The sequence below is a fragment of the Tachyglossus aculeatus genome, chromosome X3, assembly GCF_015852505.1.
Source record: "Tachyglossus aculeatus isolate mTacAcu1 chromosome X3, mTacAcu1.pri, whole genome shotgun sequence".
Taxonomy (NCBI): Eukaryota; Metazoa; Chordata; class Mammalia; order Monotremata; family Tachyglossidae; genus Tachyglossus; species Tachyglossus aculeatus.
In genome coordinates this window covers 20,958,458-20,986,308 of record NC_052099.1, presented here as the reverse complement: position 1 = coordinate 20,986,308, position 27,851 = coordinate 20,958,458, and positions in this window count along the sequence as shown.

Sequence of the window (27,851 nt, the reverse complement as noted above, 5' to 3'; positions counted from 1 at the left end):
TTTTCATTTAACCTTCTCTGGATGACGATTAAGCAGTCCTCTCTTCTAGCCAGAGGTCACAAGGAACAGAGTGATTCCCTCTCTAGCTGTGGGGAGACGGATGAGCCTTGTGCTCTCCTCTGCCCAGCCACTGAGTGAAGCAGGTGGCTGCCTGGTCCAATGGGTAAATTGCCCTTATGGGATGGAGAGCTCTGTGCTTCTTTACAGGCCAGGAGCAAACGATCATGGGCCCTGGTTCCTTGCAGCTTGTGGGGATTGATTCCCAGTGGCTGGGCCACTGGGGCTTGAGGTGGCCAATGTTACTGTTTTCTGGGCTCCAGATACCCTGAGGAGGATCTGGGTTGGGCTGAGGAGAACCTAAAGGCAGGGGCAACATCAATGCACTTGGATTTGTGACCTTTGGACACTTGATTCCCCCCCCCCCCCCCCCCCCCCCCCGGCCCTGAACCCAACTGCAATTATGTATGTATCTTTAAATTATATATCATACAATATATAATACTTATGTAATATCAATATGCTTATATACTTGTTTATATTAATGTCTATTCTCCCCCCACCCCAGACTGTAAGATCGTTACGGGCAGGGTCTGCTAATTCTGTTGTACTGTACTCTCCCACGCACTTAGTACAGTGCTCTGCAAATACTTAGTGCTCAGTACCTGTACTTTATTACATCTGAAATTTTAGTCATATTAATATCTGTGCCCCTATAGACTGTAAGCTTGTTGTGGACAGGGAATGTCGATGTTACATTGTTATAATGTACTCTCCCAAGCCTTTAGTACAGTGCTACCATTCCAACGTGAAATATCAAAATGTTGATAAGATAAGGCAATGCATGTTTGAGAATTTGTTCAATGTTTGGTGGGGGTAATGGGATCATTGTGTTTTTTTTTTTTTACATTAGAAGCACACTGCAAACTTATTTTGTGAGAGTAACTGTAGAAACCAATTTGAAGAAGCCAACAATTAAAAGTTAGACTAGCATTAAATTCATTTTACTACAGAAAGAAAAATATTTAGAGACCTGAATTTGTATAAATAGGTCATGGACATTTGGTTTTAAGATGATTGAGAATGTTGTAGAAAAGACTGAGGATTTAGAGATGGTAGAATGTGTGAACCAAATAATCTTTCAGCGTTCCTTATGAGTTTGATTCTCATTTCAAAAATAGAATTTCCTCAGTATTGCAGTGTATTTAAGTGTAGATGTGTTCTGTGGAAGCATATACCCTCTCAAAATAGGATTATGAATTGCTTCCTAGAAGGAGCAAAGCACTGTGGAATGAAGTCTGAGATCTTGGTCAAGGGCCATGTACTTAGCAAAATCAGGATATCAAGAAGAGAGCAAGGGCTTTTCTCTATGCACGCAATATGAAAGATAATTTTTTTTTTTCAACCACAATTCCACAAATGGCTGGAGACTCACATTTGGTAGTGGAATCTTCAAAAACAAAGAATAGGATTGGTCTATTTATGCAGACCCATAAACTGGAAACTTTAGCAAAGTGCCACCTAAGGAACTAGCACTCCGTCAAATGAGCCGTTAGCATAGTACATATATTTCAGATCACTGGAAGAACACTTCCAGGAATAGAAATATATCGGTGTCAAAGAAGCTTCACTTAATTTAAATAAGAAATTGCAAAGTTAGCAATTATTCTAACAGAAATCATTCATCTTTCCCCAACTGACCCATCACATACTCAGAACTGATCTGAGGCTCCTTGGTGGCATTAATTCACAAGAAAGGCTCCTGTTTATTCCAGACGTCCTTGAGAAACATGTTTTCTTAAAGGTGCTCTGGGAAAATTTCCAAGATGACGCACTGTCTAATCCCACTCAAAGATTGGAGGGGGCTGCTGGATTGATAAATTGAGCCAGATAATAGATGCACCTATCCTGTCTAGCCGAAAGGGAGTGAGTTCTCCAGCGTGGATGTCAATCATTCCTGTTTGAGCTTGTGACCGTTGAGAGCCCTTTACTTACATGTTACAAATCACCTTAAAAGGCTGTAAAGGGATCTTCATGATAAACTACAGGATTTTTAATACACTCATTTTTGCTTGACAGATTTTTTTATCCTACCTTTGATTTCCCACCTGTTCTGTTTATTATTTATTACAACATGCCAGAAGTCCAGGGTTGTATACAAAAACATAGAGTATTTTATAGTTTCATTTGACTAGTTTGAGATTACAGATAGTTCTGCAATCCTCTTCTTTTTTTATGGGTGAGTCACAAGGTAGTTTCTCCTTAGGGAAGTAGATGTAGAGTGCGGGACCTAATACTATCACCACCCCAATAAGCACGATGGATTCTATCTTATTTATTGAGTGTTTACTGTGTGCAACACACTGTACGAAGCGCTTGGGAGAGTACAATATAAAACATATTATATCCTGGTCCTGGTGATCTTAGTGGTATAATACTGAAAGTGTTTTCTTTGTTAGAAACACGGTCCCATAATGTACAAACCACGGACCAGGACTCTTTGAGGGATAACTGTTTTGGCACCAACCTTACGGCCTACATGGTGAAAAAATGAGAAGCTTCTATAGCTCCTCAGCAATTAATTACAAGATGAATTAAAAAAAAACTGATCAGGCCAGCTTACTTGCTGTCACTTGGCCATTGAGAAAGTCCAGAGCCAGGCCTAGGAGTCAGAGGCCCTGGGTTCTAATCTTTGTTCCATCACTTGTCTGCTGTGTGACCTTGGGCCAGTCACTTATCTTCTCTGGGCCTCAGTTTCCTCATAAAATGAATTTGATACCTATTCTCCCTCCTATCTAGACTATGAGATCTATATGGGATGGTGACTGTATTTTATCTGAGTATTGGGTCTCCACCTCAAGGCTTAGTACAGTGCTTGATGCCTAGTAAGTGCTTAACAAATATTATTATTATCATTATTAATGAGATGAGTGGGAGGACAAGATCTATTGTATTAATACGAAACCATTTTCTCATCTCGTAATTAACACTATGTTTCAAGGAGGGTGCTCCACTAGCATACATTTTGAACCTAGTTAAAATCTTGTCTTTAGGTTAGGTAATTAAGCCTCAAAGCATCCTGAGGAAAATGAATTCCAAGTGTGGACCTGCTGTTTTTAACCAGCCACTTGTTAAGAGACTTGTTAATGAATTCATGATCTACTTTTTAGTGACATCAGGCTCTCTTCCATCAATAAATTAGGCCAGTTGTAGTCTTTCATCAGGGGAAATAATGCAATTTCTGCTATAGAGAATGTATCTGTCCCTGTTTATTTTTTAAGTGAATTATTTCCTAATGAATGTTCTTCATCCTAAGCAAGTTACAGTGTTTAGTTATAGTTGTGAGTATTACATGCCCAAGTTTTAAGGAACAAGTCAAGTGGGCTCTGTGAATCTTGAAAAGTGCGTTTTCAGGACCAGAAGAGTTCAACAGTGAATGTGGCTGTATCTTCCCATTAATTTTTTGAAATTATTTTCTCCTCACTCAACTGAGCAGGACTACCTGATCTTAATTTTTTCAATTGCCTGTTTCACTCCTTCATAAATATTCATAAATACTTTATGATCTATATTGAAGAGACAGAGCGATGTCTGTAATTACCGCAGATTCAATTTTATCTTCCTGATTTTTGTAGAGTACTTCACGGACTCATGACTCCCCCAATATGGGTAAATACCTTCCCCTGACTTCTTCTAAGTTTTTATTGCATATATTACCTAGATAATAAACTCAGTTCTCTCCTTCAGTATTCAAATGTGGCTCTTGCTGGGTATTGGAACTTCCATCTGGTTCTTAATCTAACCATGTTAGCCACAGGCAGTATAAAACAGTGTTCTTATTGGGGCTCAATTTGTTTCACGTTAATTATTGAAAATCTCAAAGCTGGGGCCATATTGACATGGCTTCCTTGGCTCCTTGGGCACATTTTTTTTCAAATCCAAGCCACTGGGCAGCAATACTAGGAGTAAAGCTTCTCTGCGTGAGATTTAATCCCCCTCCCCATCTCCCCTGCCCTACCTCCTTCCCCTCCCCACAACATCTGTATATGCTTGTACGGATTTATTACTCTATTTTACTTGCACATATTTACTATTCTATTTATTTTATTTTGTTAATATGTTTTGTTTTGTTGTCTGTCTCCCCCTTCTAGACTGTGAGCCCATTGTTGGGTAGGGACCGTCTCTATATGTTGCCAACTTGTACTTCCCAAGTGCTTAGTACAGTGCTCTGTACACAATAAGTGCTAAGTAAATATGACAGAATGAATTTAATCAACTAAATTTCATGTAGAAGCTTTACTCTTGGAACTACTCTTGTTTGTGGTTTAGGAAAACAAATGCTGTGATAATAGAGAGGAAAGGGGAATGAGGATAATGAGAGCGCTTAGTTCAGTGCTTTGCACACAGTTACCACTCAATGAATATGACACTGAATAAATGGGCATGCATCATTGGAACATAATAGGATGGGCTCAGTAATAAATACCATTATACCTGTTTCACTTAATTTATTGTCTGCCTTCTCTGTCATCACACATTTTCTTCTCCTCAGTCCTACTGTTTCCTGCTCCCTTTTGACATGCTCTCTCTTTCAGTGCATGCCACCTACCCCCTTGTTTTCTCCACCTCTCCTACCTCTCTCCCATTTCCACAAGCTTCTCATATTTTCTCGTTGATCATCTCTTCCCACCAAGTTACCAAGCTTGACTTGAGGTTTGCAGTCGGTGTGTGCGCATGATTGAGAAATAGGGAAAGAATGTGAAGTGGAGATCAAATACCTGTTCTTCCTTCCAACTAGATTGCGAACTCCATGGGGTAAAGGATCTATGTCCAATCTGATTTTATTTATCTATCCCAGGATTTGGCACATAGCAATCATTTAATAAATACCGCAGTTATTACTATTATTCCCAGCCTGCGGTCATATGATCCAGATGGGCCTAAAGCCAAGTAGATGTCACACACTTTTCATGTAAGGATATTTCTCAGAACTGGGCTAAATCCTCAGTAAATATGATTGATTGATTGATTGCCCAACTTCCAGGCACAGTTGAATAATTTCTGACATTCTTCTCAGTACCATTTCTACCCAAATGGTGTTGCTGTCTGCTTTTGCTGTAGTGTGAGAGGAAAATGGAAACATCTCCTCTAGACCAACTTGAAAATCTTTCTTTTTTTTTCCTTAGGTTGAACAGATTTTCAATTATTCAGTTATAGGAATGCTAGAGGCTGAAGAAAGGGAATGAATACTTTGATCTGCAAAAGTCTCCCAATGTTTTGTCTCTGAAACACATGTTCGTATTTCTACCACCAATTGAATTTATCTCTTCCAATTTCCAAAATGGCAAATAAACCTTTCCTGAAAATTAAGAAATGTGATTGGAGGAAATTCAAGTGAAAAGAAAGGCAATTCGCAAGAAAATTCCCCAAACCAGATTCCATTTTACCATACATATTTGTGAAAGATTCTCCTGCCCATATAGTCTGTCATCCCTTTCCAATCAATCGATCGTATTTACTGAGCGCTTACAATGTGAAGAGCACCATTCTGAGAGTCCATTACAACAGAATTAGTAGACATGTTCCCTTCCCATAATAAGCTTACAATCAAGAGTGGGAGACGGACTTTAATATGAAAACATAAAGTCTTCCCTAAAAGTAAAACATGTTCATGAAAGAAGTCTTTCAGATGAGTGAGTATCCCTGCTCCAGGGATAAACAATACAACTGTATTGCAGGCCTATCTCCTCAGAATTGCAGATCATGTGGCTTTATCTCTCAGGACAGTGTAGAATGGGTAGGGAGAGGGAGAGCACTTGGGAGTTTGGGCCTGGTTGTGTTTGTGTTCCGACAATCTAGGGTTACAAGGACCAGTAAAACACTTTATTTCCTTGCACTGTGGCTGTACAGTGGGTTGTTTTCTGTGGGCACCCAAAATATGCTCTCATTATTCTTATTACTACTACTAATACTAAACTAATAATTGTGGTGTTTAACCACTGTGCTAAGTCCTGGGGTGGATATAAGATAATCGGATCTCACGTGGGGTTCACTGTCTAGTTGGAAGGGAGAGTAGGTATTGATTTGCCATTTGGCACCTGAGGGAACTAAGGCTCCAAGAAGTTAAGAGCTAAGTGATGGATGCTGGATTAGAACCAGCCTTTTGTCTCCCGGGCCCATGCTGGTTTCACTAGGCCATGTAGTGGCAGCCACTGCTGCCGTGTCATCACTATTCAGTCCTATCAATCAATCAATCAATCAGTGATATTTATTGAGTGCTTATTGTGTGCAGAACACTGAATTAAGCGATTGGGAGAGTACAGTACAACAGAGCTGGTAGATACGTTCCCTGCCCAAAATGAGATTATAGTCTTGAAAGCAAGGGAGGATCTGATGGGAGGCTGGGCTTGTCTGAAATTACCACGTACTGCTCAATTTAAAGTGCTGCAGTCATATGACAGATTAGTATGGGTTTTGTGTCATAGAGTTGGCCTGTTAACTGAAGTGAGCGGTAAAGTGGCCTTAAAAAGGTCATGGGTTCTAAGCCCTGCTCCACCACTTGGCTGCTGTATGACCTTGGGCAAGTCACTTCACTTCTCTGTGCCTCCGTTACCTCATCTGTCTAATGGGGATTGAGACTGTGAGCCTCATGTAGGATAGGGACTGTGTCCAACCCAATTTGCGTGTATCCACCCCAGTGCTTAGTACAGTTCCTGGGGCGTAGTAAGTGCTTAACAAATACCATTACTATAATTATTATTGTTATTATGTGACCTTATGGGCTAGGTAATATGCGTGTCCCTCACACTTCTCACTCGGTAGGATGGTGGTCTTTGTCAAAATGGTATCCTGAGAAGAACAGTGCAGAATCAAGTATTTTGTCATTATTAGGATATTTGTTTAGCGAAAACTAACAATCCCTCCCTACTAAATAACCCATAATTGGTAAGCCTGAAAGAGGGACAGTCTGAAAGAAGAAAAATATAAATGTCAGCTAACATAGCCACCAGCGTTATTAGTTTAGAGATCTGGGGATGCAGTAATGAAATCCAGATACAAAGTTACCGCTTGGGAAAATCAAGTTAGATTGCTAGAATACTTTACCCAACATAAACATTCTGATTGTGGCCATAATAACATAATAACATGACAGGGAGAGTGAGTGTTCATGTCTTATGATATTCAAGGCCGAAGTCCTTTTATTACTTTGTCCTAAATGCTGTTTTAGTTGCATTCCTTTAAACTATTAAATCTTAATGTATTCTTCATCAGAGTTTCTCCCTGAAACCTATAGCACATCTCTCTTCTCCTCTAGATTGTAAACTCTCTGATGGCAGGAGACATGTCTGCTAATTCTATCCTACTCTACCCTGTAAAGTGCTCTGAACACAGTAGGTGCTCAGTAATGCTACTGATCACTGGGTCGATTGGTCCTAGATATTTTTTTCAAAGGCTTGATCCAATTTCTCCAATTTAGAAAGAAGGGCTAGCAAATGAACTCAGGGGGTTTAAAACTTATGAGAAGAATTTCTGAAAGATATAAATCAGTATTTTAAACTGGATTTCATTTTATGCACTTGGCACAATATCTCCAGATAGCTCCCCCCGTCACATACAGCTAACTAATCAGCTAATTCCTCTCGCAGAATGGCAAAATGAAGGAAAACAGGAAACACATATATGTTTCTTAGTCCAGTGCTATCTGGCATAGGATGTTTGTAAGTTATTTTGGAAGAAATAACCCTCTAGACTGCATGCAGCTTGCTGTCAGGGAATGCATCTGTTACACTGTACTCTTCCAAAAACTTAGTACAGTGATCTGCACACAGTAAGTGCTCAATAAATATGATTGATTAACTTATGGGCAGGGATCATGTCTACCAACTCCACTGAAGCCATTTTCCCAAGTACTTGGTGCAGTGCTCTGCACACAGTAAGTTCTCAGTAAATACCACTGATGGATGCATTGATCGAAAGAAATGTAAATTAATGATAATAACTGTGGCATTTGTTAAATGCTTACTGTGTGCCGGGCATTCTACAAAGTGCTGGAGTGGATCCAAGCATTTTCATTCAATTGTATTTATTGAGCGCTTAGTGTGCAGAGCACTGTACTAAGCGCTTGGGAAGTACAAGTTGGCAACATATAGAGATGGTCCCTTCCCAACAGCGGGCTCAAATTGGGTTATATACGATCCCTGTCCCATGTGGGGCCCACAGTCCCAATCCCCATTTGATAGATAGGATAATTGAGGCACAGAAAAGTGAAGTGACTTGCCCAAGGTCACACAGCAGACAAGTGGGGGAGCTGGGATTAGAACCCATGGCTTCTAACTCTGAGGCCCATGCTCCCTCCAATCTGCCGTACTACTTCTCAATCAGCTCACTGCTATTTACAGTCTAATGAGAGAGAGGCGCATAGTAAATGCTTAACAAATACCATTACTATAATTATTATTGTTATTATGTGACCTTATGGGCTAAGTAATATGCGTGTCCCTCACACTCCTCACTCAGTAGGATGGTGGTCTTTGTCAAAATGGTATCCTGAGAAAAACAGTGCAGAAGTGCTACAACCTACATTGTGGGAAGGAGGGAAAGAAAGAGAGAGATAACATAGATGCATTTGGTGGAAAAAAAGTGAGGGAACAGGATGAGACTCATCAATTCACTTTGAGTTGCAGGTTTTTAAAAAATCTTTCACCATGATTCCGTATTGTAATTATCTTTTAAATATTTACAGTAAGAAGAATGATCCAGTTAATCACTAGTTTGAGTGCATATTGCAGACAGAACACTGTACTAAATGCTTGGGAAACTATGAATCGAAAGAGTTGGTAGACTTGATCCCTGCCCCAAGCACTTAGTCTAGTGGCAGTTACTACCGAAATGGATGTTCCAAATAAAAGCACTTGATCTTCATTAAGTATAGCCCATGCTACCAAGAGTATTTAGTAACAGGGTCTAATTGAATGACATCACCTGGAATAGTTTCTAATTTCTTTCAGATGTAGAGGGACCTTGTTTCAGTCCTTAAAAATATTGTAAAGCAGGTGTTATGGTGTCAGCAACAGGTGTTGCCTGTGAAGTCCCCAGTAAGCAGTTAGAATCCCAGAGGACGCGGGAAAAGGCATTTCTTTCATGTAAAAAGGATGCCGTGTGTTTGCTTGAAGACGAATGTTATGAAAGGAAGAAGGGATTTGGCTTGAACTTTAAAGCAAGAACGCCACTTTAATCCCTGCATGTGTTAGTCTGGGCCCTTGCTCATCTGGAAGGATGACTTTGGAATCCTCTACACAGAAATTCTACAATGTTCCATAAGGAGAAAAACATGTGCAATTTATGCTAGCCATAATTGTAGAATTAAAGTCAATGTCAAGCTGTTTTTTTTCTCTTGCCTGGAAATGCCTCGGGTGACCACTTAGCCTAAATTTGGGGGTACATATGTGTGAGCATACATATTACAGACATATTTCTGAGTTTTCAAAGACCTCAAAACATTCTGCAAGGAGAAGCAGCATGATCTCGTGTAAAGAGTACGGGCCTGGGAATCAGAAGGAACTGGGTTTCTAATCCCGGCTCTGCCATGCATCTGCCGTGTGACCTTGTGAAAGTCACTTCACTTCTCAGTGGCTTATGGATCTCATCTGTATAATGGGAATTAAGACTATGGGTGGGACTGGACTGTATCCAACTTGATTAGTTTGTACCTATCCCAGTGGTTAATACAGTGCCTGACACGTATCATTTTTATTTTGACCTAGTCTATCCTTGCTTTTATTCTTCTTCTTGGTGGAAAGAGCACAGGCCTGGGTGTTAGGGGACCCGGATTCTAATCTTGTCTTTGCCACTTGTCTGCTGGGTGATTTGGGGCAACTCACTTAACTTCTCTGTGGAGGATGATTATATTATCAACAGAAAGCCACCCTTATATATACTTGTTGATGGCTAAAAAATGCAGTTTTTTTTCAAAGGAAAATTGTGGGATATGCAGACAATTGAATTAATACACGGGTATCCGTTCCTTTGTAACTTTGGGCCAGACGATGTCTTCTGATAATGGAAAAAATTGGAGCTCTTCAAAACCAAAAATCTGACATGATTTAATAAGAAACCTGCCATAATAAAATCTCCTTGATAAGCTGTGGAAAGGAACTGTTAGATACTGTATGGCACTAAAAATTATTTATGCCATCGGGAAGAATGTTTAGGTATGGAAAACATGTAAACAAATTCAAGTGATTTCCTAGTTTTAATATCCTCAACATGCCCTTTAAATCTATTCATATAAATTTCATTGAAAATTTTCTTGCTACTAGCAGTAACTCCATTTTTCCTTCTTTCTGTATGTGTATTATTTTAGTGTCTGGCTAGATTATAAATTTTTTAGGATGGAGGTCATTCCTATTCAGCACTTAGAACAGTGCTTGGCACAAAGTAAGTACTTAACAAATGCCATTATTATTATAATTATTATTATTATTTTTGACTCTATTGTTCTCTCCCAAGCTCTTAATTCACTGCTAGGCCACAGTTGATGCTCAATAAATAGTATTGAGTACTGACTGACGCTGCTGTCCGCAAATTCTGTGCCCTCCACCTGTGCTCCTGACCTCAACCCTTTTTACCTCACCAAAGCAATTACCCCTTCCTTTGTTCCCTCCCTGATTGCTATCTTCAGCTGCTCCTTATCCAACTATTTCCTTCTCCCCTTCTTTCAAACATGCCCATTTATATGCCCTGTCCTACCCCAGTGCTTAGCACAGTGTTTGACATATAGTAAACATTTTTAAAAAAATAAAAAATCCACCTCTGCATGAGACAGAAATTCCTTAGCATTGTCTTTAAGGCACTTAATCATCTCTTTCCCCAAATCACATACTTTGCTCCTCTAATACCAATCTACTCTTTATACCATGGTCTTGTCCATCCCACTACCTGTACCATTGCCACATTCTCCCTCATTCCTGGAACTTCTTCATCCTTCATAGCTGACGGTCCCCCACTCTTCCTACCTCCCTCCTAAAATCACATCTCCTCCAAGAGGCCTTCTTAGACTAAGTTCTTAATTTCCCCTACCCTCCCTCCCTCCCCACGTCATCTTCTATGAAATTGGCTGTGCTCCTCTTAAGCCCTTTGATATTTATCCCAGTCCCACAATGCTTATGTAAATATTCTTTCACTCTATTTTCCCTAACCCTATACTATTTTAATGTCTGTGTCCCCCTAGACAATAAGCTCCTTGTGGGCAGGGATTCTTTCTACCAGCTCTGATGTATTGCTCTTTCCCAATTGCTTAGTAGACTGCTCTGCACACATTAAATGCTCAATACATGCCACTTACGGATTGAATGAGAGATGACCTCTTGTACTTATTGGAAACCTTCCTCAGAGTATTTTCTGTAGACACAGACAAGAATATTGGTATATGATGGGACCAATATAAATGTGAAAATGTGAAAATCGACCCCTGGCCCACATCCTTCCCCTGGCCTGGAATGCCCTCCCTCCACACATCTGCCAAACTAGCTCTCTTCCTCCATTCAAAGCCCTACTGAGAGCTCACCTCCTCCAGGAGGCCTTCCCAGACTGAGTCCCCTTTTTCCTCTCCTCCTCCCCTCCCCATTGCCCCCCTCCCTAACTCCTTCCCCTCCCCCAGCACTTGAATATATTTGTGCATATTTATTACTCTATTTTACTCATACATATTTACTATATTTTATTAATAATGTGCATATAGCTATAAATCTATTTATTCTGACAGTTTTGAAACCTGTCTACATGATTTGTTTTGTTTTCTGTCTCCCGCTTCTAGACTGTGAGCCCGCTGTTGGTTAGGGACCGTCTCTATATGTTGCCAACTTGCTTACTATAGTGCTCTGCACACAGTAAGCGCTCAATAAATATGATTGAATGAATGAATGAATGAAAAGATCTGCGTAACTTTTTCCCAAATAGTCACAGATGCATTAGTTATTCTGTCAGTCCCAGGAGTTCAACAAAGGATGATAACACATTAAAACTGGGTTGCTCTTTTCTGTGTTGAGCATCCTGCCAGAAGCAATGGTTGAATTACCCTGGTCATGTCCTACAATCAAGTTATGACCTCTAACTTGGTAGGGACTGTTTGAGTTCCTTCTTGGGATTGCTTAATAGGGAAGTTCTAATTATAGCTCCATGGTTAATTAGAATAAATAAAATGGTCGGTGAAAATAAATTATTTCCCAATGTCAGGAACCAAAGAATAATGGATTCTAAGCTACTGAGGCAATATCGAGCAACCTGAGAAAAGATAGAGCTATTATTCTGTATTATTCTCTGTTTTGGACATGTTAAACTTGAGGTGTCAGCTGGACATCCAAGGAGAGTTTTTTTTTTTTAATGGTATTCGTTAATGTCATATTTGAGATGTCCTGAAGGCAGGAGGAAATACAAAATTTCAGAGGAGGAAAGAGGTCGGTCAGGGTTGTGTCCATATATCCCAGCACTTATCTAATGAATCCTGATCCAAAACCTTTACGTATCAATGTTACAAATATTCATGGAATTTCCAAATATAATTTGGAATATAATGTTCACGCTCTCTCTCGCTCTATATATGTATATGTTTCTGCTATGATCAAACACAGCTTCTTTTAGAATATCTATGTTGCATTAAAAGTGAAAAATATTAGGTGTTATCAATTTATCCCTTAAGGTACTTCATATTTTGAATAGATTCTTCAATTGGTAATTGAACAGCACAAGGGACAATTTTAACAGGGGCTAAGACTTTTTGACTTCTACAGGGCAGCAACTAGAAACTGAGTGTCCAAAATCAAGAAGTTGGCCTTCCATTTATTGGAAATTTAAACATCTTGTAAAATAGTAACATTGATGAATGCATGTGAAATGTTCATCCTCATGATTTATGGTAGCATAGCAACACTGTGAAATGGTACATCACATATGCATTGTGATTTGTTTAAGTAATGAAAATTAGTTTCCACAAGTCATAAAATCATACTGACAAATCTCCGGCATTTACACTAAATTTGTTATCAAACCTAACGTGGAATGATTCTGTTAATTATCTGTCTCCTTAAATATGCATGACATTCAAAATTGAACATTAATATCTTATAACTAAACCTGTATCATATTTTTAAATACCAAAGTCAGTGAAGCTCTGGTGTTAATTAAGCAGAACTTGACAGAGCATGATGTGAAAAGAAATTCAAACATTAAAGACAGAAGCCATTTTTGCCCACTGAAATATTTTCACTTGATCAGAAAAATGATGCTGGTAAGTTTTATCAATAGTCAAGCTTTTGACTAAACCTTTCTGGCTTTAAAAAAAAAATTAAATGGTATTTGTTATGTGCTTTCTGTGGGCCAGGGTATTTGTTTTGTGCTTTCTGTGTGCCAGGCACTGTACTAAGCTCTGGGGGTGGGAGGGTAGATTGAAAAATAATCAGGTTGGAGAGTCCATGTTCCACATGGGACTCTCAGTCTTAATTCTGATTTTACTGATGAGGGAACTGAGGCAAGGTCACACAGCCGACAAGTGGTGGGATTAGAACCCAATTCCCCTGACTCCCAGTCCTGTGTTCTTTCTGCTAGGCCACTCTGCTTCCCCTAATTCTTCTCCTAGACTCTTTATTTTGTTGTTGCTATGGGATCTGTTCAGGTTTTACTATGTATAAGGCATTGTTCTAAGCTCTGGGACAGGTAATCAGGTCCATGTTCCTCCATGAGGTTTATAGTCGTAATCCCCTTTTTACAGATAAAGTAACTAAGGCACAGGGAAGTGAATTGACTTGCCCAAGGTTACACAGCAGACAAGGGGTAGAGCTGGGACCAGGTCCTTCTAACTCTTGGGTTAATGCTTAATCCACTAAACCTGCTGCTTATTTCTATCAGTCAGGATTTGTAACTGATGATTTCCAAGTCCTATCCTGGAAGCTTCCTTTTGGAAATACTTTTTCCAGATAGTTGGCTGAGCCAGTAGTAGGCATCTGTCTCACCAACCCTTTGCTGATACAAGGTGGCTAGTAATAATAATAATAATGTTGGTATTTGTTAAACGCTTACTATGTGCAAAGCACCGTTCTAAGCGCTGGGGAGGTTACAAGGTGATCAGGTGACTGTTCCCCCAGAGGGCTCGCAGTATTAATCCCCATTTTACAGATGAGAAAACTGAGGCCCAGGGAAGTTAAGTGACTTGCCCAAAGTCACACAGCTGACAAGTGGCGGAGCTGGGATTTGAACCCATGACCTCTGACTCCAAAGCCCATGCTCTTTCCACTGAGCCACGCTGCTTCCCTAATTGAGCAGTTACTGTGTGCAGAGCACTGTACTAAGCGTTGTATTCTTTAAATAGCCCGTAGTACAGTTCGGCAACAAATGAGACAATCCCTATCCAACAACAGGCCCACAGTTTAGAAGTGGGGTAATGGTAGTGACCCTAGTATGCAAGCCTCTTGTGGTCAGGGATTTCTTCTTAAGCATGGGTAGGGACCTACTCATCCCTATATGTTGCCAACTTGTACTTCCCAAGCGCTTATATGTATACACGTTTGTACGTATTTATTACTCTATTTATTTATTTTATTTGTACATATTTATTCTATCTATTTTTTGGTTTATATGTTTTGTTCTCTGTCTCCCCCTTCTAGACTGTGAGCCCACTGTTGGGTAGGGACTGTCTCTGTTGCCAACTTGTACTTCCCAAGCGCTTAGTACAGTGCTCTGCACACAGTAAGTGCTCGATAAATACGATTGAATGAATGAATGCTCTGCACACAGTAAGTGCTCGATAAATACGATTGAATGAATGAATGCTCTGCACACAGTAAGTGCTCAATAAATATGATTGAACAAATGAATCTGCTGCATTTCCCAAGGGCTGTCTAGTGCAGTGTAAGCGGTGGATGTTCAATGCGTACCATCACTACCACTATCACCTCACCCTTATCCTGGGGCCTAGTAAACACTCAGACCCTTCAAACTAGAGCTTCTCTTCAGGAAGAGCACACATTTTCAATGACCACCGTCCAGTTACCGATGGACTAAATCAATTCCTTTCTTAAAAAAATGAATTCCGCAACTACATGTTTAATAACTATATCTTTTAGGCGCTTCCTCTGTGCCTTGTACTGTACTAAGCACTGCAGTTTATAATAACAATGGCATTTATTAAGCACGTACTATGTGCAAAGCATTGTCCTAAGAGCTGGGGAGATTACAAGGTAATTAGGTTGTCTCACGGGGGGCTCACAGTCTTCATCCCCATTTTACAGATGAGGGAACTGAGGCTCAGAGAAGTTAAGTGACTGATTTATGCAGTGGAATCATATCAGATACAGTCTGTCACCCACATGGGGCTCACACCATAGAGGACTGTTTTACATATTGCATTTTCAAATTTTTTTATTTTCATTCAAGCTAAAAGGGCTCCTCAAATATTTTGGTCGTGGTAGTTAGAACTGGCTAAAAGCTGTTGGAGCCTGAACAGATCTGGACTTGCAAGCATTGGTGTGTGTGTGTGTCCAGAGTTGAGGTGGCCATTTACCCCCAAGGATACCATTACTGGCACCCACCAAGAGGACTGGTCCACTTCTCAGGGGCCACAGGATAGGGGTACATTATGGGGAGGGGGGGTGTTTGTAAACCCCCCAAAGTCTTTCTGTCAAACTGACAGATGAGCTGGGATCAGTGCACCAGGCAGACTCTGAAGTGGAGAAGCAGCATGGCTCAGTGGAAAGAGCATGGGCTTTGGAGTCAGAGGTCATGGGTTCAAATCCCGGCTCTGCCAACTGTCAGCTGTGTGCTTTGGGAGGGTCACTTAACTTCTCTGTGCCTCAGTTACCTCATCTGTAAAATGGGGATTAAAACTGTGAGGCGCCCCCACCCCCCGGGGGCAACCTGATCACTTTGCAGCCTCCCCAGCACTTAGAATGGTGTTTTGCATATAGTAAGTGCTTAAATACCCTTATTATTATTATTATTATTATGTGAATTGACTGAGGCAGTGACAGCAGTGGGGGCTGGGTATTGGGGTGGCGGCAGGGCGGAAGCCAATCCTGTTTTCTTGAATTTATGTGTTCCTTTAATACCAGGGACTAGATCTCTCCCAGTGGATTATGGTCACAAATAAGTAACCTGTCTACCACCTCTGTTATACTGTACTGTCCCAAGCAGTTAGTACAGTGTTCAGCACACTGTAAGCACTCAGTAAATATAATTGATGGAATAGTTGAAATAGACAAATTATCCAAAAAGTAGTTCTCTCTCCATACTGCTGGAGAACTTCTGTCTGTAGAGAAGCAGCAGTGGAAACAGCACAGGACTGGGAGTCGGAGGACCTGGGTTCTGATTCCAGCTCCATCACTTGCCTGATGCGTGATTTTAGGCAAGTCAGTTGACATCTGTGTGCCTCAGTTTGCTCATGTGTAAAATAGGGCTTCATTACCTGTTCTTCCTCCTACTTGGACTGTGGGACCCACATGGAACAGAGATGCCATCTACCTAAATAACCTGTATCTACTCCGGCACTTAGAACAGTACTTCACACATAGTAAGTGTCTAACAAATACTATAATAATAGTGGCACCTTCTAACCAACATTAAATCATGAAGATTCTAGGGAAAATCCCACTTAAAAATTAAGTGCAATTTTTATTTAGTGGATTTACTGTAAAAGCTAATCTTTTCAAACTTACTAATGTTCATTTTATTAGTAAACAAAACATCAACAATTCCATGGTAAATGAAACCCCTTAGTTTTGAAAATTATATTCCCACTGAGTAATTTTCCTCAAAATGTATAGGCATCTTAATTGAGTGGGTATATCAAAATGCTATAATTGTTTCAGTATTTAGTAAATAGCACTGATTATGTGTTGAGTATAAAGGACATAGAGGAAGATCAAAGTACCACTCTGTAAGCTTGCAATCATTAGGACGTACTGGAACCCTTGTGATTATGTCCTCATCAGGAAAATCCTGTAATATACCTCATTCTGCCCACCCAGCTGGTATTTACAGAATTACTGGCAAGTACAAGCCATTGCCTCCTGAATGTATGCTAAGTGGTGAAGCAGGGTAAAAGAGAGAGTAAAAGGCAACTTCCAAGTGAAACTGCAAAGATTTTTTTAAAATTTTTTTTGAGAAAACAAAACTCCTAAAAAAAAAATACCATCAGTCAATCATTTAGTGAGAGCTTACTGGGTGCAGAACATAGTACTAAGCACTTGGGAGAGCACAGTATCATAGATTTGTCCATTCCCAAGCATTTAGGTCAGTGCTCAATACAGTAAGCGCTTACTACAGTAAGCACTCAATAAATACAATTGAATGAATAGACTTGGTAAGGTGAGCTTACAGCCTAGAGGGGGAGACAGACGATTATATAAATGAATATATTACTCATATGTGCATAATTGTTGTGGTGCTAAGGGTGGGGTGAATACAGTAGCGATGAGTTGTTTAGTGGTAACCCAATTCCATTAATAAAAATAACTTCTAAGAGTAGAACTGTAGTGGGATTTGGGAATTTGGCAAATTTGACTGTTAAAAGAATTAATAAGGGAGCTAGGATTTAATAAGTGGAAAGCACTGTTCATAGGAGAGACAGTTATATGTTTCGTTGCTTCAGGTGTTAGTTCCAAAACTGATAGTCAAAAATGGAAGACAGAAAGACAAAGTCTCATTTATACATAGAAGAAGGGGAAGGTTTTAGTTCATGGAAGAAAATGGCATACAGCAAGTAACTAGGAATCAGAGTTTCCAACTGCCTGTGATGTTTTACCTAATTTAGGGTTTATTTTGTATTTATTCTATTTTCAGGTCGGTACTGTAGTCATATAAGAGAAGCAGTGTGACTTAGTGGAAAGAGCACTGGCTTGGTAGTCAGAGGTCAATGGGTTCTAATTCCAGCTCCACCACATGTCTGAGGTGTGACCTTGGGCAAGTCACTTAACTTCTCTGAGCCTCAGTTACCTGTAAAATGGGGATAAAGACTGTGAGCCCCACGTGGGACAACCTCATCACCTTGCATCACCCCCCCCCCCCCGCCCCCGCAGTGCTTAGAATAGTGCTTTGCACATAGTAAGCACTTAACAAATTCTATTATTATTATTATTATTATATAAAGAGCCCTTGTTGATTGTGCTACTTAATCCAGAATTGTACTCATCTTAGGGAATCATAGCAAAGGTCTGATTATATGACAAGCTAGTTTTTTCATCTCTTTAACTCTGTGAACCTCACCCTCACACATGAGCAAAGTTAAACACTCTGCTCCAGAACACTTTATCTTCTTGGTTTCGATAACAATGAAAAATGGATGATGAGGAGATCTAATCCTACACTTACGAATGAGTCAGAGCTTGGAGGAGCGTGGAAGCCTAGGATTTACAGAAGTGTCTGTACTTGGCTGTTTTCCACTGCTGGCAAATTTCAAGTCTGTAGTTATGTGACTTCAGCAGAGCTATGTTGGGTAGGGTGATTCATTCATTCAATCGTATTTTTTGAGCTCTCACTGTGTGTAAAGCACTGTATGAAGTGCTTGGGAGAGTACAATAATAAACTGACCTATTCCCTACTCACAACGAGCTTACATGACAGCAGACCCATGAGTTTACAGTCTGGTGAACTGAAAGGCAGGGCATGCAAGCAGGGAAGGCTGAACCAATTATTTGTGGCAAAGCACAGTCACAAATGATATAATGGTGAACTAGTGACAGCAGACAAGCCTGACTGGTGGAGAGCAGGTAGGAGAGGGGTTGCTCTTTTTAGACCGAAGCTGTGCTCAGAATGCAGCAAACACATCAATTCAACAAGGAGTTATCTCTATCAAGTGCTTAGTACAGTGCTTTGCACACTCCAAGCACTCAGAAAATACCATTGATGATTTATATGGAAAGCAAAATGGATTGTTGGTCTCACATTCATCCTTCCAGCCACACCATGACTAGACCTGATTGTGATGGGAAGCATAGTTTCTGTTTCTTAAATATACCTCATAAGGCCACACTGAAGTGGGGAATGAGAAAAAAGAAGAGAGGATGAAAAAATAAATGAATTTCTTTTCTCCATCATTTTTTAATCTATTCGCTTGCATTAACAGTAAATCACAGTTTCTCTGTGCTTTAAGTAGCCATCTCTACGCTGTAGAGTTAGGTTCATGGCCTGCTTCAATCACAGGACTATTATTAAATCATTCATTAATTTCAGTCAATTTCAAACTAATTGGCATTATTCCCCCCACCCCACCCCCACCCATTTCCCTGATGGATTGTGTAAAATTATTATTTTTCTTATTCACACCATTCCAGCATTTGGAAAATGGACAGGTATTTATACAAAATCCTTATCTTCCCTCCTGGGAACATGGTAATCAAGATATAGGTAGTTTGGTATAATTCAATACATGTAGTTTATTTGTGTTTTATTACTAATCAATTGAACCAGTTAAGCCTTGTCTGGGGACAGTGGGAGGCAAGGAGGAGAGCCGTTACTAATTAGGTCTCTGTTAATTACAACTGTCAGCCATGGAAACAGCAGGTCACATTGCATTTCTATTAAAGACCAAATAATGGCATCCATTGGTGAATGTCATGGAGGAAAATTCCAAGGGTCCTGGCTGAGACTGTGTTCTAGAGCTGAAAACCAAGACATTTCAGCATATCTGTATGATATTTTACAGTGAGGCCACACATGAAAATTTTAATTAATCAATCAGTCAGTGGTATTTATATTAATGTCTGTCTCCCCCTCTAGAGTGCAACCTCGCTGTGGGCTGGGGAATGTGTCTGCTTATTGTTATGAATGCTCAATAAATACGATTGCATCAATGCATTTTTTGAGTGGTTACTGTGTGCAGAGCATTGTACTAAGCACTTGGGAGAGTATAATTTAACAGAGGTGGTAGACCACAAGGCACTCACAGTCGAGTTGGGGAGACAGACATTGAAATAAGTCATAGATACACATATAAATTAATTCATTGTCATACTTATCGAGAACTTACTGTGTGCAAAGCACTTTACTAAGCACTTGGGAGAGTACAATATAACAACAAAGATGTTGTGGGGCTGAGGCAGGGGTGACTGTCAAGTACTTAAGGGTACAAATCCAAGCGCAGGGGTGACACAGAAGGTAGAGGGAGTAGGGGGGGATGAGGGGTTAATCAGGGAAGGCCTCTTGCTTGGAGAGATTGTGATTTTAATAAGGCTTTGAAGGCGGGGAGAGCGGTGGTCTGTCGGATCTGAAGCGGGGAGGGGTTCCAGAACAGAGAGAGGATGTGGGTAAGGGGTCGGCAGGGAGCTTAAACGAGATCAAGGTACAGTGAACAGATTAGCTTTGGAGTTGCAAAGTGTGTGGTCTGGGTTGAAGTAGGAAATGTGTGAGCTGAGACGTTAAGGAGCAAGCTGGTAGAGTGCTTCAAGCTGATGGGAAGGTGTTCCTGTTGGATAAACAGGATGGAGGTTAGGCTAGGTTTCAGCAAACCTGATGGGCCTGAAGGTACGTCAGTCCTTCTCAGATTCAGTCAATAGATCCTTTCTTGCACAGCTCCAGAGAGGATTTCAACATTTGCGGGCTCAGAAATTACCTGATCTCCCCAGTGTCGGCTGTACTCATAGGAAAAAAATGAAATTTCACAAAGAACCGGTCATCTTCTTGGCTAACTCAGACTATCTTGTACTACTGTTCTGTGGTTACAGGTTGCTAGAATACAATCTTTTAGTAATAATTAGGTCTCTGCCAATTACCATCACAGACACTGTATTTGCGATGAGACTGATCGCCCCACAGTGTCCCCGTTTTTCAGGTGGTGTGGCCTGCTGGAAAAGATGTGGGACTGGGAGTTAGAAGATCTGAGGTTTCATCCCAGCTCTGCCACTTACCAGTTGTGTAACTCAGGGAAAGGTACTCGCCCTCTCTAGATCTGTTTCCTAAACTGTGAGCATCATGTAGGGCTGGGCGTTTGTCCAATTTGGTGATTTGAACTCAGCACACGGTGCAGTTCTTAGCACAAAGTAAATGCTCAACAAATACCATCATCAGTATTTTTGCCTCTATCTTCCGCCTTTCTCAGTGGATATGCATTCATGCTTCCTCACAAATTTTCAGGACAAGGAATAATTACCACATTATTTAATTAAATAATTTAAAGCCCAGATTTGGAATTCAGGAATTAAATATCCACTGCGATTGTATTCTTGTTTCTATGGTGACTCCCAAACAGCCCTATCCCTTCTCTAATAAGCGTAGCTTGCATTTGATGCCTAGAACCATGCAGAGTTTCTGTAATTATTGTAGTATTTGTTAACAGTAATAATAATAAAAATGACTGTGACATAAGAATGTGAGCCCCAAGTGGAACAGGGACTGTGTCCAACCTGATTTGCTTGGATCCACTCCAGTGCTTAGAAATCAGAAGGTCAAGGGTTCTAATCCCAGCTCCACCATTTGTCTGCTGTGTGGCTCTGGACAAGTCACTTCACTTCTCTGTGCCTCAGTTACCTCATCTGTAAAATGAGGATTAAGACTGTGAGTCCTATGAGTCCTATGTGGGACAGGGACTGTGTCCAACCTGATTTGCTTGTATCCACCCCAGAGCTTAGTAGTACAGTGCCTGGCCTTAGTAGTAAGTGCTTAACAAATACCATAATTGTTAATTATTATCATTATTATAATAACAAACAGACACCCATTTGTATCTTCAAACCTTCTTTGCTCAAGGGAGAAGAAAAGCAAACTAGGATAAAGAAACATTTAATTATCCAAACCCTTCTCCGACTGTCCTTTAGCAGGACTTCCTAGTTGTGTTGACTTGTCAAGAAAGAAAAAAAACTTGGTGCTCATTTTTACATGTGGATTTTTAGAGAATTCATAAATGCCATTTGCTTTGACCTCCTCAAAACATAGCTCCTGAAAACCAAATCATTTTTCCTAGAAGCAGCTGCAGTATTGTCTGAAAGGATGTTATTACCTAAGTGAAGATGTGTGGTTGAATGCATAGAAAGCTCACACGTTGCCAGAATGGCTAAGTGAAGTTGAGGCATGAATTCAACCTGAAAGCTATTTGGATACAGCATCCTGCTACATGCAATTGCCAAAGAATTTCCCTAGGGAAAGACCAGAAAATGAAATTGTTTACAGTGATAATTACAGTGATTGAGATAGCGGGAGGTACTATGGAATATGATATTATCATAAACCACTTGGAAGAGGATTTATCTCTTGTTGTAGATTTGGCACAAAATGGTAGTGATGCCATGTTGCTCAGTGTATTGGATGGAAAAGTGCAAAGCAAAAGCTATTAAGGACACCAGGCAGCTGTAACCTGAGAATACAATCGTGTTGTCCTGGGGATTAGTAAGTATTTCAAGAGTTATGATTATGTGAATTAGAATGCTGGAAATCTGCCAAATAAGGTTATGAGACTCATCGTTTTGGGTCTTGTTATTTCTAGAACAGAAAGGAGCTCTAGTTGGGGAGTAGTTAGGCAACCAGAAGAATGACTAAAAATGAAATCAAGATCCAAAGTTTCCAGTTTGATGATCATGATTGGCTCTACTGTATCAGAAATTTAGGCCATTGAATAGGGTACTATCTAAATGGCTGGAGATGTGTCTCTTTCTCTTTTGTATTTCGGGGTCTCATCTTGTGGTTCATCTGTCTTGTCAGTAATATTCTTTTGCCTAGAGAGCCAAAATATCCTAATGTGGATGGGAGAGTGCAACTCTGGAATTTTCACAGGGAGAGTGCAACTCTGGAATTTTCACAGGGAAAGAATGGAATATAGCTTTTATCCATCTCTTATTTAAACCCTATCTCCCGCTGGAAACTCTCTCTCTTTACAACCAGCAGACTGCTATTCTCCCCATCTTCAAACTCCTACTAAAATCACACCTCCAGGAGATCTTTCCTGTCTGGTCTTTCATTTCCCCACCTTGGTTCCCTCCAGAACTGGATCACTATCCAAATGAGTGTACACCCCTGAAGAAACTCCACCACTAAGTCCTCAGCACTTCTGTATATATCCTTATATTTGGTTGCATCCTTTACTGCTAATAGATTTTAATGATTGACACTCTCAATGGATACCAGACTGTAGACTCCTTGAAGACTAGGATCCTGCTTACTTACTTTACTGGACTCTCTCAAATGCTTAGTACAGTGCTCTGTACAAGGTACCCAATATATATTGATTGCTTGATTGCTGATTGCTGATAGGCATTCTCATTAAGGGCTCATGTAGGATGAGTTCTATTATTGCTTAATCTTATATGCACATTTTAGGTGATTTAGAAGTTAAACGTTGAACCTTAAAATGATTACGCTTGCTAGCAAGAACTCCTTTCCTGTAAATTTGGTGCAAAATATCTTAGTGGAGGATTATTGATCTAAAAGATTTCTGTGCTTAGCCTGGAGAGTCAGATTTTGGATTGCCCATTCTGTTGCCTTGAAGAAAAATCAGGGCATACCTGTATTAATGAGCTTGGGAAAATTACTATGATTCATTTTGTGGTGGGTAGTCAATATTTTTATGCAATGGTGAAATTTAGAATGTAATTACTATTCGAAGAGAATAGAGTAAATAATCATTCTTTCGATTACCCTTGGAAAATTCTAAATCTCAGTTCAATTCTAAATACTTTGACTTTCTGAAAGATTTACCTACCTTAAGGAATTAAAATTAATGTATGGATAAACCAAAAAAAATACTATTTGATTACAAGAAAATGAGACAAACAAGAGAATGGATAATCACTAATAAGCTTTACATAGAGAGAATAAAGGCAGTTGAATAGTTTTTCATCATTGTGCTTGGTCAATTAAAATAGTATTTCTATAAATTTATATACATAAGGAATTTTTTTATCTTAGTCATACAATAATGCAGAGCTGAATTCATATATATATCCCATGGCTATGATTAGTAAGGAAATCAGACAGGAAATATGCATGATATAAAGTTTCAGAGAAGTCAGATATGAAATATGAATTTCACTATGGATTTAGGAACTGTTCTGCTAGCATAACAGTGGAGTGAGTGGATTTCATACTGCCATCATTTGGTCCAGCTGAAATATATTTTTAAGGACTGCTCAGAAATTAAGCTCAAATGTGGCGACATGGAACTCAGGGAAGATTAGAGCATGATAGGTGCATAGACCAGACAATTTTCAGTCAATATTTAATGACCTCTAACAACATGCTTTTAAGATCAACTTTTCTGTTATTTAGAAAGTTAAGGAAAACCTGAAAAAAACACCCCAAACTCTGTACAGTTACTTTCCATACAGCATGTGTTTGGACTACATATTTTGGAGATCACTTGGTTCGGATAATGCAGAACATTCATCTGACAGTATGTGTCTATCTGAACAGAGCTGGAGGCAGTGTTGCAAGAAACAAGGGAATTGAGGTGTATTTCATTCTCAGAATGCACGTTCTCATATGAATAACTCAATGTGAGAAGAACTGACTCTGTATATGTTTCTGAGAAGCTAGTTTTGAGATGGAGTTAGAAATTGGCAAACAACAGGGACTTTGCAGGTGAAGATTTGGAGTTTGTTCTGGACCTAGGAGGGGTGGAAAATTGAGACTTAGAAGAAATGTTGAGGAGCAGCAAGAACTAGTGGAAAGAACACGGGCCTGAGAATTAGCGGATCTGGGTCCTAATTCTGGCTCTGCCACTTGCCTGCTATGTGACCTTCGGCAGATCACTCAAACTCTGTATCTCAGTTTCCTCATCTGTAAAATGGGGATTAAATGTGAGCCCATTGTTGGGTAGGGACCATCTCTATATGTCGCCAACTTGTACTTCCCAAGTGCTTAGTACAGTGCTCTGCACAAAGTAAGAGCTCAATAAATACGATTGAATGAATGAATGAATTAGACTGTGGATGGGGACTGTTCCTGACTGATTAACTTGCATCCACCCCAGCAACTAGTGCAGTGTTTGGCACACAGTAATAGCTTAATTATTGTTATTAGTAGTAGTAGTAGTATTCAGAAGCAGCGTGGCTCAGTGGAAAGAGCACGGGCTTTGGAGTCAGAGGTCATGGGTTCAAATCCCAGCTCCGCCACTTGTCAGCTGTGTGAGTTTGGGCAAGTCACTTCACTTCTCTGGGCCTCAGTTACCTCATCTGTAAAATGGGGATTGAGACTGTGAGCCCCCCGTGGGACAACCTGCTCACCTTGTATTCTCCCCAGCGCTTAGAACAGTGCTTTGCACATAGTAAGCGCTTAATAAAATGCCATCATTATTATTATTATTATTCAGAAGAGCCATAAGATGTGAACGCATACAATTTGCAGAAGGGATAAACCACATCTTTTCTTGTGGTTCTTGTATTTAGCAAGGGGGTTGCAACACAGACTATACCTTGTCTTTGATTAAATCCTGAAATGCCCAGGGCCTACTGCGGGTTCAGTGTCCCTGTAGGAAGAGGATGTAAAACAACCAATAGCAAACCCCTGGAAATGACGTTCCTGTGTTCGACAGACAGGACCGGACTCCAAATCAAGGCCCGTAGCGGCTTCTTGGGAGCGTTTTAAGGCTGGCCTGGAAGCTCCACGTCTAATGACATTCAAAAAGAGAACCAAGGAATATTTTCGCCATCCTCTGGCTTCTTTTAGAATGACTTAAATATGCCAATGTTTTCCTGCCCAGACATAGTAGCCTTTTTATAGTTAACGGCTGATGGTATTGTAAAAATTATTTGTTATCCCCCCCCCACCCCGGTTTTATTGTTTAATCAAGAAAGTAGCAAACCTTCATTTTTCATTCTCAGGTTTGTGTTCTTTTATATTCTTGTATCTCCATAAAGTGTTCAGAATCTGATTGCTTTTTTTTTTTGGTTTGTTTCTCAACCCCCACGACTATATATACAGATTCTCGAGCCAATGCAGTGAATGGTTTTGGTTAATGAAGAACTACACATTGCTCATTTTGATGCTGTAAAAAATTACATTCCCCAAAATTGCACTTGTGTACAGAAAATGCTGATGTATGCCAGCAGTTGTAACATAGAACTATGAATAAGAAAAGGATCAGCCGATGAAGATGTGTAAGGCCATTTTACCCCTACCTAAACAAGAAATGAATGCGTAAGCTTCAGTGGCCACTGAATACTGAGAATGACAGCTCTATCTTACCTCATTAAGCCATCATGCTTCATAGAAAAGAGGCTATTTTGTTGGATGTAGAATGTTCACTGAGGCAAGGAGAGACTAAAATACATTTGTTAGATTGTAAGCTCCTCAGGGGAAGTTTTCAAAAGGCATAATCAGGTTCCCTGCACACAAATAGTGCTTAATAAATAATGATAATGTGGTTTATTAGGTGCTTACTGTGTGCTAAGCCCTGGGAAAGATACAATACAATTATATCAAACACAGTATCTATTCTCTGTCCCTCCTTTTGTTTGAGTCCTCTGTAGGATAGAACATGTGAACCCTGTGTGAAACAAAGACTTTATCCAATTTAATTGTATTGTAGTTCGTTTTGGGCAGGGAACATGTCTACCAACTCTGTTATATGGTATTCATCCAGGTGCTTAGTACGGTGCTCACAAAATAGTGAGCGCTCAACAAATATGATTGATTTCCCATACAGGACTCCAAGCTCAGATACAGCGAAATTAACTGGCCTGCCCAAGGTCACCAGAGGGAAAGTGGTGGAACTGGGATTAGAAACCAGGTGTCCTGATTCCCAATCCGGTGCTCTTTCCACAAGGCTCTGCTGCTGCTTTTATTTCAAATGCTAATGGTTGATCTGCTTTGAACAGTTGGAATAACTTGTGCATAAAGTTAAATGGTCCTATACTATGCACAAAGCTTTTAGGAATGGAACTCTCACTTGTTCGCCAGAAAACCCCTGTGCTGTCTCTTCAAAAACCCTCTAAAAGCACATCTCCTCCAGGAGGCCTTCCCTGATTCATATCTCATCTTTCCAGCCGATTTCCCACCTGCTGACACGCCAGCACTTTTTAGTCACCCAAGCACTTTAGATGCTCACCCTCCCTCTTACCTGAACTGTATTTTAGTGTCTATCTTTCCTGCTAAACTGTAAACTCCGTGAGAGTAGGGATGGAGTCTACTAAATCTATTCTCTCCCAAAGTGCCTAGTGCAGTGCTTTACCCAGAGGAGCTTCTGTTCTACAAAAATCGAGACATCTTTGAAAGTAGTTGAATGTATAATTGAATGAATATATTTATAAAATTAGCTTATATAGAAGTATCATTTATACTGCAAGAGTCTAAATTGAGGGAGGAATAACGTAGTGGGATTTCCCATTCAGAGTGTCAAAAATGGCTTCTACTACACCATTCTCTAGCCTGAAACCAGAAAATATCCTTGGGAGAGAGAATTTGCAAGCATTTTCCATTTCAGACTAGTGGCTATCAACTTTGTCACACTAATATTTCTTTTACCACTTTTAAGCCATGTCAGACTAGTCCCAGTAAAACAGTGTCTCAAATATTTCTTTGACAATTTTTAAAGGGCAATGGGATGTGATTTCCATCCCAAACCTTTCTTTCCATTTCCCTACATAGATAGTGAACATTTATTTAGCAGAGAGAAATGACAGCTCGGCTAATGTACCTTAAATTGATAGATCACCATGGCCAGTAGAAGCCATAAAGGGCAGGGGGTGGGGGGAGAGAGATTATCCCTCCAGTAAGGAAGAGGGATGGATGTGTGATTAGGTTGAAGCAGTGTTGTCTGTTGGATAGAGCTTGGGCCTTGGAGTCAAAAGGACTTGGGTTCTAATCCCAGCTCCTCCACTTATCTGCTGTGGGACCTTGGACAAGTAACTTCACTTCTCTGTGCCTCAGTTCCCTCATCTGTC